This window comes from Chaetura pelagica, unplaced genomic scaffold (genome assembly GCF_000747805.2).
Source record: "Chaetura pelagica isolate M959 unplaced genomic scaffold, ChaPel_1.0 scaffold212, whole genome shotgun sequence".
Taxonomy (NCBI): domain Eukaryota; kingdom Metazoa; phylum Chordata; class Aves; order Apodiformes; family Apodidae; genus Chaetura; species Chaetura pelagica.
This window is the reverse complement of record NW_009952365.1, coordinates 6,150-17,396: the sequence shown is the minus strand read 5'-3', so window position 1 is coordinate 17,396 and position 11,247 is coordinate 6,150. Positions and strand designations below refer to the sequence as shown.

General features: G+C 44.1%; 1 protein-coding gene across 1 annotated transcript in view; it reads right to left on the bottom strand.

Moving 5' to 3' along the window:
* NFIA (nuclear factor I/A) overlaps positions 1–11,247 on the bottom strand; it is a 243,208-nt gene that overhangs the window by 230,487 nt on the left and 1,474 nt on the right. The gene's annotated exons all lie outside the window — the stretch shown is intronic.

The following is an 11,247-nucleotide window of genomic DNA, read 5'->3' as shown; positions in this document are numbered from 1 at the left end:
GTAGGGAAAACTGTGAATTTAATTATCTTCTTTAATAATTGCATGGTATGTGATTTATTAAACAGACTCCTTATTTGTAAACAAAATCAGAGCCACAAATGTATGAAGACAGTCACACTTCCTGGCTAAATAAGAGGCAGACAAAGAGCCCTAATGATGCACCTAAAAATGCTAACCAAAAATGTACTCTTTAAAAAGATCACCAATTTAATGCTTTTTGTATTTCATTTATCAGCCATGTAGTCATCATTCCCCTCCCTACCACCATCTGTACACACTTTCCCAATAGACCATCACAGCTGTCCCGTTTCTCACACAAACAGTACCTTTTATATGCTTCCCAACTGTTTTTAATAACTGTTCTGTGCACAGCACTGTACTTCCTTTGTTTTCTTTTTTTTTTCCCTTTTTTTTTTTTAATATGAAAAATATATAGAATTGAAACAAACAGGTCACCTCAGCAATTGGTGTGGGAAGGCAATTAAACTGGTCACTGCCTTCCTGGCCACTGACCCGTCCTTGAGCTGCACCAGCGGGCCCGGTGCAGAGCTGGGAAGCTCCCCAGAAAAGTTGCTGAAGTAGATGAAGCTTGTTCAAGAAACAATATACATGAGCAAGACTGACTGAGAAATTCCTCATCCCTTTTCTTGAGGAAATATTATTAATATTAGATACTGGTTCTGCAGAGAAAGTTTTTTGAGGCTTTCAAAGCACATTTGTCGACTCAAAAATGCTGTTTCCCTGTATTTCAGAAACAACTGGCCATAAAGATCCTGTTTTCTTTGCAAACTTTTTCCAAAGGCCCCATGTGTCCTGACTTTGTATCGTGCCACCCCTACGCCCACCCTGGCACTGATGGGACCCCAAGCCAGGCTGGACCATAGGAGCTCTGTCCCACAGTGAGGGTGAAGGCACCAAGCAGCTAAGGATCACTCAGCCTCAAGCCCTGGGCAAACAGAGCTGCCTGCAAAGGGCAACAACAGGGAGAGATCCAGCTGAGAACAGGGAGAAAAAGAGGGATTTTCTCCGTAACCCATCACATGGAAAACCTTCCCTACCAACAAGACTTTCGAGAATGAAAGCCTATATACTTTTTTTTTCCAGGGCCATTCCCACAGCAGCCTTCCACATGCTGCAGGGAGAGGTGCATAACCCACCCTGTGGCACACAAACAGTCCTTGGCTCCACATTGTACAGGACTACAGTAGATAACCAAGCTCCATGATGGTACAGGGACCCTGCTTATACCATCCTCATCCCACAGAAAAGCAACTTCATGCCCTGGGATTGCTCACTGCTGAGACACAACATTTTTTATAGAAAAGTTGATTACTAAAGACAGGGGATGTGGAAAAAACTGGTCGGCTCTGTCAATTCCCATCACAATTTTGACTTCCAGTTTTTGATCAGAAAAAGAAACAACATCCATGATTGAAGTGGGCTCTGGGCATATTGTTTTGCCTACATAACACATGCATGTGTCTGAGGATGCACTTCTGAGACACAAGCATGCATCCCCAAGCAGCACTGAGTGCCCTGGCTGGGTGTTTGTTACTGCACCTGCTTCAGAAGAACCCAAAGCAAAGCTGATGATGAAGCTGATGTCCTTCTCTACAGGAAAAATTAAAAATAATAAAAAAAATCTTGACCACAAAAATCCCTCTTCTTACCTGACTGCCCTGGGTTTTTTTCCAGCTTTTCCAGCAATATCCAACTTACACTTGCAAGGGTTCAGCCGCTGTTGAGGCTGATCCTTCCACAGCGAGGCAAGCTAGTTGTGAAGCTTTCAAACAAAATGATCTGGGATTTACTTCCTGGCTGAGCAACACCTACTTTTAACTTTTTAACACAGAAACAACTGCAATTAGGCTTGTTGGGTATTTTTAATGAAGTCCTCACTGCATCAGGAATAGTCCTCACCATCACACAATGCAAGCATTGCAGCGGCTGTCCTCCTGAAAAGAGATCCCAACAATTGTTGGGATTTAGAAAAGCATCCTGATAAAAAGAATTCTTTCTTCTGATTTACTTTAAACTACTTTACCTTAAAAGAAAAGCCAAAAAAACCCAAATCAAAACTTATTTAAAGTTTACCCTGTTTCCAGCATCATTCAGGGGTTTAGCCATTTTTTTCCATATCAAATTAAAACCATATTGGGTAAAAAGGACAAAGTTTCCAGCGAAAACCCTTAGGATGAAATCTGATTGACAATGTATTTCTGCATTAAAATCTCCTGTAAGTGTTCACCTTTACAGGAAACATAGCAATTATCTAACTTGTCTTTGATACCTTTCCAGGGCTCGATCCTTGTTCTTTCAGTGCACTATGAGGTATTTTTTAACGCTCCAAGTAGCTTTAAACACAAAAATAGGAATTAAACCAGACACAATGCTTATTACAACTCCCAGTATCTACACCTCATACACAGGACTAAATCTGTAAACGTTGAAAAATAAAACATGAATGGGGCTGTCAACACTTTGCATTCAGTTCTTTGTCCTTTCTTTCTCCTGAAGCCTTCAGCAGAGTATGCACAGTGCCGGTGCTTGCCCTGCAAATTTCTCCTTGCCTGGTTAAGGACCAAGCCTGTGAGCCATGTATGGAGATCCCTCCCTATGAAATATTTAGTCTGAGTCTGCAAATTTTGCACCTAGTGATGACCCCCACAGCACCACACTGAGTTTCTGAAGAGCGTTCCTTCTCTCCTTTGTGCTCCCATCATGTGTTACTTTGAAGTACTTCAGTTGAGAAAGACCTTTAAGATCATCGAGTCCAAAAGGTACTTAATGTGGGGCAACAGTGACTGGGACAAGAGAAATGTGTCACACACAGGACAGTGCAGAGCAGGTCCAGACCTTTTGTAGTCACTGATTCTGCAAGAATATTATGAATATGACAAATGGATGGAACAGGAGCAGCACTAGCTACACCTCTGTGGCCAGGGCTAGGTGCCACAGTGGCCAGTTTGGAGAAGCTGCCATCACCTGCAGCTCTTGTGGGCAATGCCATATTAATTTTACATTCCATGGAATATGTGCTCCATTCCCACACGCATCACAAGCCCTACCCGGGTATCACTGGCTGGGGTCTCAAGCAGAACAAACTAACAGTGCCATCATCCAGCTCCCTACAGGCATCAGCAAGAGCTGAGATATGACCTCCCATGGAGTGTGTGCATCAGGCGAGTTGAGATGGACAGGAGAAACCCACCGACTGGTCCTCCCCAGACAGCACCGAGGGCTTCCTGCTGTGCCCCATGGGTGCTCTGCTGGAGGAGACCTCAGTGGTCCATCCTCCTGGGATGTTTTTAAATGACCATATTACATCATTGAAAAATCCAGAGCACCAGTGACTTTCATCTCATCAACCAACCAATCGCCAAGCACCATGCTGGCACCACCCTCCACAACCAGCTCACCTGGCCCCATTACCCTGCCTTGGACACCCACCAACCCCAGGGTAATTTTGTGCTTCACTAAAGATGTATCTCACCCTAAAACATGAACATGCTGAAACATCCAATCATGTTCTGGCACACATGCAAAAAAAAAAACAACAAAAAAAAAACCCATGGCAACAAAGACGACAGCTTGCCAATGGCAGCTGCTGCACGCACACACAAAATTAAACTATATTCTTCTGAAAAGGGATATTATTATGGCATTTGTTTCCCCTCACCCATTACCCTCACCCATTCCCCTCACCCATTCCCTTGCAAAATAAAAGGGGAGATATCAACACATCAAACATTAAGAGAGATGGCATAAGAAAAAAAATTTAAAAAAAGAGAGAGGTGCTAGTCTGAGGAGGGATGGGATGGAGAATGGGAGATCCAACCGGGATTGCAGCTGGATGCACCCTGAAATACTGACTCACCTATGGGAGCTGTATAGCACATGCAAGTAAAAAAATCAGCTGTTTTACTGTGTGAGGCCTGGAGATGCTGAATTACATCAAGTTTGGTCAAACCAGCCCTCAGCCACAGAACAGATCTGCAAACACCACCTTCTCTGTGTTAAAAAGCATCTGATGGCACCTATCTGGGGTTTCTTTCCCCAGTGTGGACCTGCCTGATGCCTCCCGTGCTGCTATGCAATGCACAAGGTAGCCGTCTCCTCACTTGTGAAGATAAATGTCATATCAGACCTCTGACATCATGTATTCTCCGAGTAATTATTTTTGATATCATAAGAGTTGTACAGGGTGCACAATAAAATTAAAAAGTAGAAAGCAAGGTTAATAAGATTATCGTGTTGGTATAATAGGTAATGCATTTTGCAGTATATCCTTAAATCTGCCCTCTCAAAACATAATTAAATAACTGTGATTTATATTTTAAAGGGACACAGACATGCAGTGCATCCTCCTACCCACATAGGCTAATTGCTTTCAGCCCCTAAAAATCACACAGTTGTTTGCAGCTTTTTAATCTTTATGTGTAAATAACCCAACTCAAGTCCAAGTTACGAACAATAAAGTCCAGGAAACTTTCAGAACAGTGTATCATTAAACCCATTTTGATTTTATGTTGCATTTTACCTAATGGCACTGATGTGTGCCACAACCCATGGGGAAGGAGGAATGAGTCCCCAGGGCTCTTTACACTGGACCGAGAGCCAACGTGCCAGCTCGTTGTGACACCGGGATAACACTTGGACCAGAAGGGTGGATATTAAGGACCTGAAGAAGAGATCAAGACACCCTTAGGAGGAACATGATAGATGTGTAAGCTCAGGATACCCCCTCCCAGGCCTCGCTATGGGTCTGCATGCACCTTGATGGTGCAGGGACCACAGGCAAGGTACGCCCACAGCCTGCGCGATCAGCAAAACCCAACGGCGCAGCTCTCCATTTTGTGCTCGCACGTGAGAGCCTGGCACACAAAATGGAGGCCCTCGTGTGTTTCACAGCCAGCGGCTGCAAATCCAGCCGAAATCTGCCCAAACTGAAGGGGCCACGTCCTCCTGCGGCGTGCCGAGCCACGGTGATGCCATGTGTGGGGCTGAGCTTGTGTGCCCACATCCATCCCCTGGGTGGGGACATGGAGCCACAGTAGCAAGAAACACTTCAGAAAAATACAGAAATACACTGTCAGCTCTTCAAAATTAATTACACTGTGACAAGGGAATTGGCCAGGGTGCTGCCCTTGCAACTGAACATAAAATGCTTCAACTGCCCCAAAGAACTTGTTGGGGTAAAACTGCCCTGCACACCATGGGCACCACGACCCATGTGCCGGTCCCAGCTGGGCCCTTTGGTGGCCACCATAATGCAGGTGATAATTAACAATCACCACAGATGAAATGAATGAAGAGCATCACAAGAATGGAAAAACCGAAGTGACTAAAATGAATTTTAGTCCAACAACAACTCTTATCTACCAAAAGCCCTCACTGTCATGAGGAAACCTTCAGGGTCGGCTGCTGTTAGGAGGCTAAAATAATTTGCCCTGAATTTACAGCCTGTAATTTAATAAGCTGCTCCAGCCGTTGCCTGCAGGGAACGGATCAGGGGCAGAGCAGGATCCATGGCTCCCAGTGAGGATGCCCCAAAAGTGACCCTGCTAGGGACAGTGCCCAAACCCCAAAGGGTCCAACTTCAGGGTGTGTGTGGTGAAGTGCAAGGTTCTGGGGAAGGGTTGAGGGTTTAGGGAGCAGCAGGCTGGGGTTTGTTTGCTGGTTGTGAAAGCCTGGGTCAGTGCCTGGATCTGAAGCATCGAGGGGAGGAGGAGCTGTGAAGAAGCTCAAGGCACGGAAAGCCAGGGATGCCCTTTCCTTTACATCTGAATAGGGAGAAAATACATAATTGTAATAATAAATAGTGGCTTTTATGAACAATTAGGATTCTACTGTCTCTGTGACGGGTTTGAAAAGCTGACACGATGTTTTGGGTTCTCCAGATTCAGCTTTGAGGCCTCAACCAAGAGAAACATTCAGCCCCGCTGTGTACAGCAGTGACCACAACAAAGATTGTGGTTTCTCCCACACTCGCCTTAAATAGATCTAAATTAATGCTATTCATCATTGGGTGGAAAAGAAGGGAAATATAAAAGTGCAGTTGCTTGTAGACAAGCCAGCAGCATTGGGCAACTTTCTTACCATTCAAAGACTTCTGCTTCTGCACCTCTAAGAGGTATGGAAATAATGCGCCCTTATACTGGCCGAACCCATCACCTGGAAAACATCCCAGGCATACAAAATACGCCTTTATCCTGTGTTTATTTGTTGTTGTTGTTGTTGTTGGAGAAAGGGGAAAGCTAAACCACATGACTGAACCCCTGCCAGGGGTTCGTGATAGAGCAGACCGTCCCAAGTGCCGCACCAGTTAGTATCTGAATTATCACGGATACTCACCGGCTCAGTTACCACGGCACGGGGAGAGCAGTTGTCCCACCTAAATCCTGCTTCTGTCAGCTACTGCCCTGCTCGTGACTGCCCAGCCCCAAAGCAGACAGCAGCAAGAGACGGAGATCTCTCCCCATGGCACACAGGTCACAGGTTGCCGCGCTCTGAGCGCATCCATGAGAGGTGGGTGCGTCAAATTCGGGGTGTTGAGGACCCGTAGCTGTCCTCTCCCCATCTCTTCTGACTGAGATACAGATCCACACTCCCACCACTGACTTTTTACAGGCATCTTCTGTAAGGCTAAAGCAATGCAAAATCCACCTTCTGATATTCCTTGAGGGCAGAAATACTGCAAAATGCCCTGATGTTTTTCTTTAAAACTGTAACTGTCTGACAGTGGTAAAAAATAATCAAGGAGAAAAAAAAAAACAACAAACCGAACAACAACAACCCTATGAGCCCCAAACATTACAATCCCAGCTGAACCCCAAAGTGTTCAGGTTCTCCTGGGCATGTGCAGGGAACCTTGTATCAGGAAAGCGTGGGAGATATGTGCTGCAAAGTTGGATGAGTATTTTTTGGTAAGAGTAAATGTAATCTGTCTGTAGACATGCATAGAGACTATTACCATCACAAACAAAACTTGAATGACTGTTTTTCCAGAACAGCCAAGGGCTGGAGGTAGGTTTTCAAAAACCTTATATACAGAGGAAATGTCACAGATGCTTTAAAAGTCTTCAGATATGTGTAAAACTGACATATATATTACATATTATCACCACAGAACAAATACTATTTGAAACGTGCCCCTTCTTAACTACCATTATGAGCTGTCTAAAGAGCATTTTGGTTGAAACTTGGGAGGAAAGGAGGGGGGAAAAAAGAAAAAAAAGCCCACTGATCTTACACCTGCTCTTTAGCAGTGGGAAGTGGGTTCTCAATCTGTTAACATGACCATCTGGCCAATCTGCATATCACGGCTATCTGGATTACTGTACGATGGAATGACAATAACGTAGCCAAAACAAAAGTAAAATGCATCAAAAACTAACAGGAGCACAGCCCTTTTCATTTTAAATTAAATAATAAATGCAGCATCACAGCAAAGGGAGAAACTCAGCTAAATAATTAAAAATGAGCCTTCACTACGGCGTAATTAAGTAAACAATATGGTGCGGGTTCCTATATGAGCCGGCAATAGTTTCCACCATTGAAAGCTCCACTTTTGCACAGCAGCCCTCAGGAGCTGGAGATGCTGCAACAGCTCTGTTGGTGATGTACAGGACTGTCAGGACACCTCTCACATCCCTGCAACACACCCAACTGGCTGTGGCTATTAACAGGATTAATGCAGCAACAATCAATACCAATTGTACTAAAAGATTACGGCACAGAGCCTCACGTACCTTTCGGGCTCCCCGATACCTCCATGGGTACTCTGGCTACCTACAAGTAATTTTTCAACATTAACAAGTCTTTGGGTTATTCCCATCAATGCCTCTTTGCAGCGATCCAAGTAGAAATATTTTAAATCAGCTGATGGGAACGTAAAATGGGTCTGCTTAAAGTTCAAGGTCATGGGCTATTTACTGTTGTCCAGGCAATTAGCAACAGAGCATATTTAGATGCTAAAGTGTATTTTCGCAGCCACACAAATCAGGCTGACTTCTTGCATCTTCGCTGGCTTCTACTCTAAACATGAACAGAAAAATGAGCTCACGTACATAAAAACCTGTCCACAGATTTTTCTGAAAACTGAGATTTTTCAAAATGTCCTTCAGAAAGATTAAAAGATTTTCTCTGCCACAAATACCTCGCTAGCTTAATTCTCGCCCAAAGCGCATAACAATGGCAGCCCAAAAAAATAAACCGGGCATCGTAGCATCGTCTACTGGCCTGCCATCCAGCTCTGTCCACTGGAAAAGTCTCTAAAAACTGTGACCTCTCACAAAATCTAACTACTTCTACCGTGAATCTATTCCCCAATCTGATCACATTAGCAGAAGGAACTCCAAAGCAGTAAAAAACTCCAGAAAGTTCTCGGTTGAGTGCCTACTAATGAACAAAGGTTAACTTTATCTAAAAGGTCAAATGCCTGGTGGCTAAGGTTGTGACCTTAACAACTTAAATTGTGACCTTGCCACGTGCCTAGTATATTGTAGATTCTGATACAGATCATCTGGTAAAGGACCGGTCATAAATTAGCTTTACTGTTCGACTCCCACAAAGAAAACGGTTTGCCACAATGGTTTCCAACTTGTCATCCAATACAAGCACAGAAAAAAAGTGAAAACTAAAAAGCAAACCCAAGTTCAGGGTATGAAAATGCTGCCTGCTTTTAGTTAAGAAGATTAGAAACTGCAAACTGAGAGCAATACTCTAGATTTCAATACACTTTCTGGTCAACCTCTAATTCACAAAACACCGATCTTTCTTTTTTTTTTTTTTTTAACAAAAAAATGACATGCAGTTTGCCTATTTGCATATTTTTGCTTTCTCTTTCTAGCCAGTTCTTAAAGAGAATAATTGATTTCAGTAGCTTTGTAAGAAGCACTATTTAAATCTGCGCACATGTGTTCCCTTACAGATGATAGTGCCTACTGAAGAAAAAGAGTGGATTCAAAGCAATAATTATTGGACATGTTTAGAAGGAAAGGGACATCTCGCTGCTGAAGTCATCTCAAATAAGAGCATCGTGGAAGAGAACACTGCCCCCCAAAAAGAGATGAAGAAGAATGGAAAACAAAAACCAAGAAAAAGAGAAGCGAGCACTATGGGTGAAAAGGTCACAATGGTTTTGGCACGTATCATCAAGCACGTTTCAGAGTCTGTGCCTCCTGCCAATACTGGCAACTTCTCAAAACTTTTAAGGAGGTAAAAACATTGTTTAGTGTTTACAAATCTTCTGTACTATAGCAGATGCTTGTCAAATCCACTATATATAAGTTGACCAGCCTACCTAACATTTGGGCTGGTGACTTCCTCCTTCTAAATAAGCAGGCCATACGTTTGGGGAGCGAAGTCTGATGGAGTTTGAGACAAAGGACCCTTAATAATTTATTTTTTTTTCTTTTGTAATTTTCCTGTTGCGCACCCGGCACAAGCTGCCATTACTGCGGGTCTGCAGGAACCAATGGCTGTCAACTTGGCCAATGTTCAGGTGTAACAAAGACTGCTGGGATACATCAGAGGGGGGAAAAAGCAGGGAAAAAAGGGAAAAAAAAAAAAAAAAAAAAGGTTGCCTATATGCAAGGCTTTCTTTACACTGCTGTGAAGTGATATAGATGGCGACCATGCTGTGCTACCTCCTAAAAATCATTTTGCCCCCCTCCCTGGTGAGGTTGAGCCGGGAAGACTCCTGCGTTACGAGCACAATGCGATGCGCACAAGCAGCAAACAACGGCCACAAACACGAAGCGGTGCAGGCTCCACCAGCGCCTTGCTGCTGACACAAAAACCGCCAATCCCACCCCAAAAAAATCGAGCCTAAGCTGCGCGCCGAGGTTCCACAGCAAACATCCAGTCGGAAGGACAATTAGTGCTATTGCTGCCCATTGAGGATGAAGGCAGAAATAAGTAAGAGCTTGCTATCAAGGCTACTGTTTGCCAACAGCCTGCTGGTAAGATGGTATATCCTTAATCACAATATTGAACTTTTATAATGTCTGTTGCCTGACTGTTATAACAGGGAGAGGAGCCCTTCCAGCCCTCCAAAGTACTTACACCCCTGGGTTTGGTTCTTTTCTCCCCATCCTACATTTTTAGGACCATACATGCATGCTAAAATAAGACCCTTCGTTGCTATTAACAACTTTGGCACTCTGCAGAAGGCTGCTTTTCACTTAGAAAACTCAACACAGACCAGTATTTACCAGTACAGCACAATATATAAGTGTAAATAATAAAACCCTACGTGCTGTACAGCAGGACATAGTGGTTTTCAGTCGGACCTCTCAAACCACTTTAAGACCGTCATCCTGCTTCAATGTGCAGAGACAGAAACTGAGGCAGGCAAAAGGGATGCCAGTCCCTGGTCTCCTCAGGGCCAGTGATGGAGTGGGGCTGCCCCAGCCACAGTCTCTCTTTGATTAACCATTAATTAGTAATCCTTCCTTCACCCTGTCCCATAATAAATCACAGAGTAAGTAAATAATTTTCCACAATATTTGCCTTCCCCCTCTTCGCCAGAAACACGCGATAGGATTTACCACATCGCACCGAAGCGCAAAGTGAATTTTGCACTTTAACTGCAGGAAACGCTGTGAAACTACTCAGAAGTTAATTCCAAACAGGGATTGTATCTGTAAATTCACAGCGGTGACACTGCCTATCGCAACAACCTCTGCAGGCACTCAGAGAAGAAAAGCTTTGGGGTAGCCAAAACTTTCAGTGAGCTCCTTCAACAGAAGGTGGCATTGGGAATGCAGGCTCCCGCTGCTCTAAGTTGCTCACTTTCTTAACCAATATATATTTATATAGAATTGGTTTCTACTAAACTGATTCCTCTCCCTTCTGCTCCTCTTTTTTTTCCCAGCCTGTCCAGCCCCCCAGCTTGCAAGTCAGGCTGGAACCCAGGGGGACCTATGCATACCATACACGAAAACAGGGGCCCAGCACTTAATGCGCGCGCATTTTTCTGCAATATAACCACTCAGGAGAACTACAATAGCATATTATTTTATCCAGTCAACACACTACCCATCCTCTGAGCCCACCGAGTCATTCTGCGGGCAGGATGTACTTTGTGCTGGAGTCAGAGATCCCCAGGTTTTTATTTTCATCACATGCAAAAACATCTCAGGGTCCCCCCATAAGCACAGTATTATCCAACCAGGAATCTGTTTCAAGACTTGCTCAGCTCGTGGGTGTATAAACTACGGTATTTCGGGGGCTTTAAAGCCT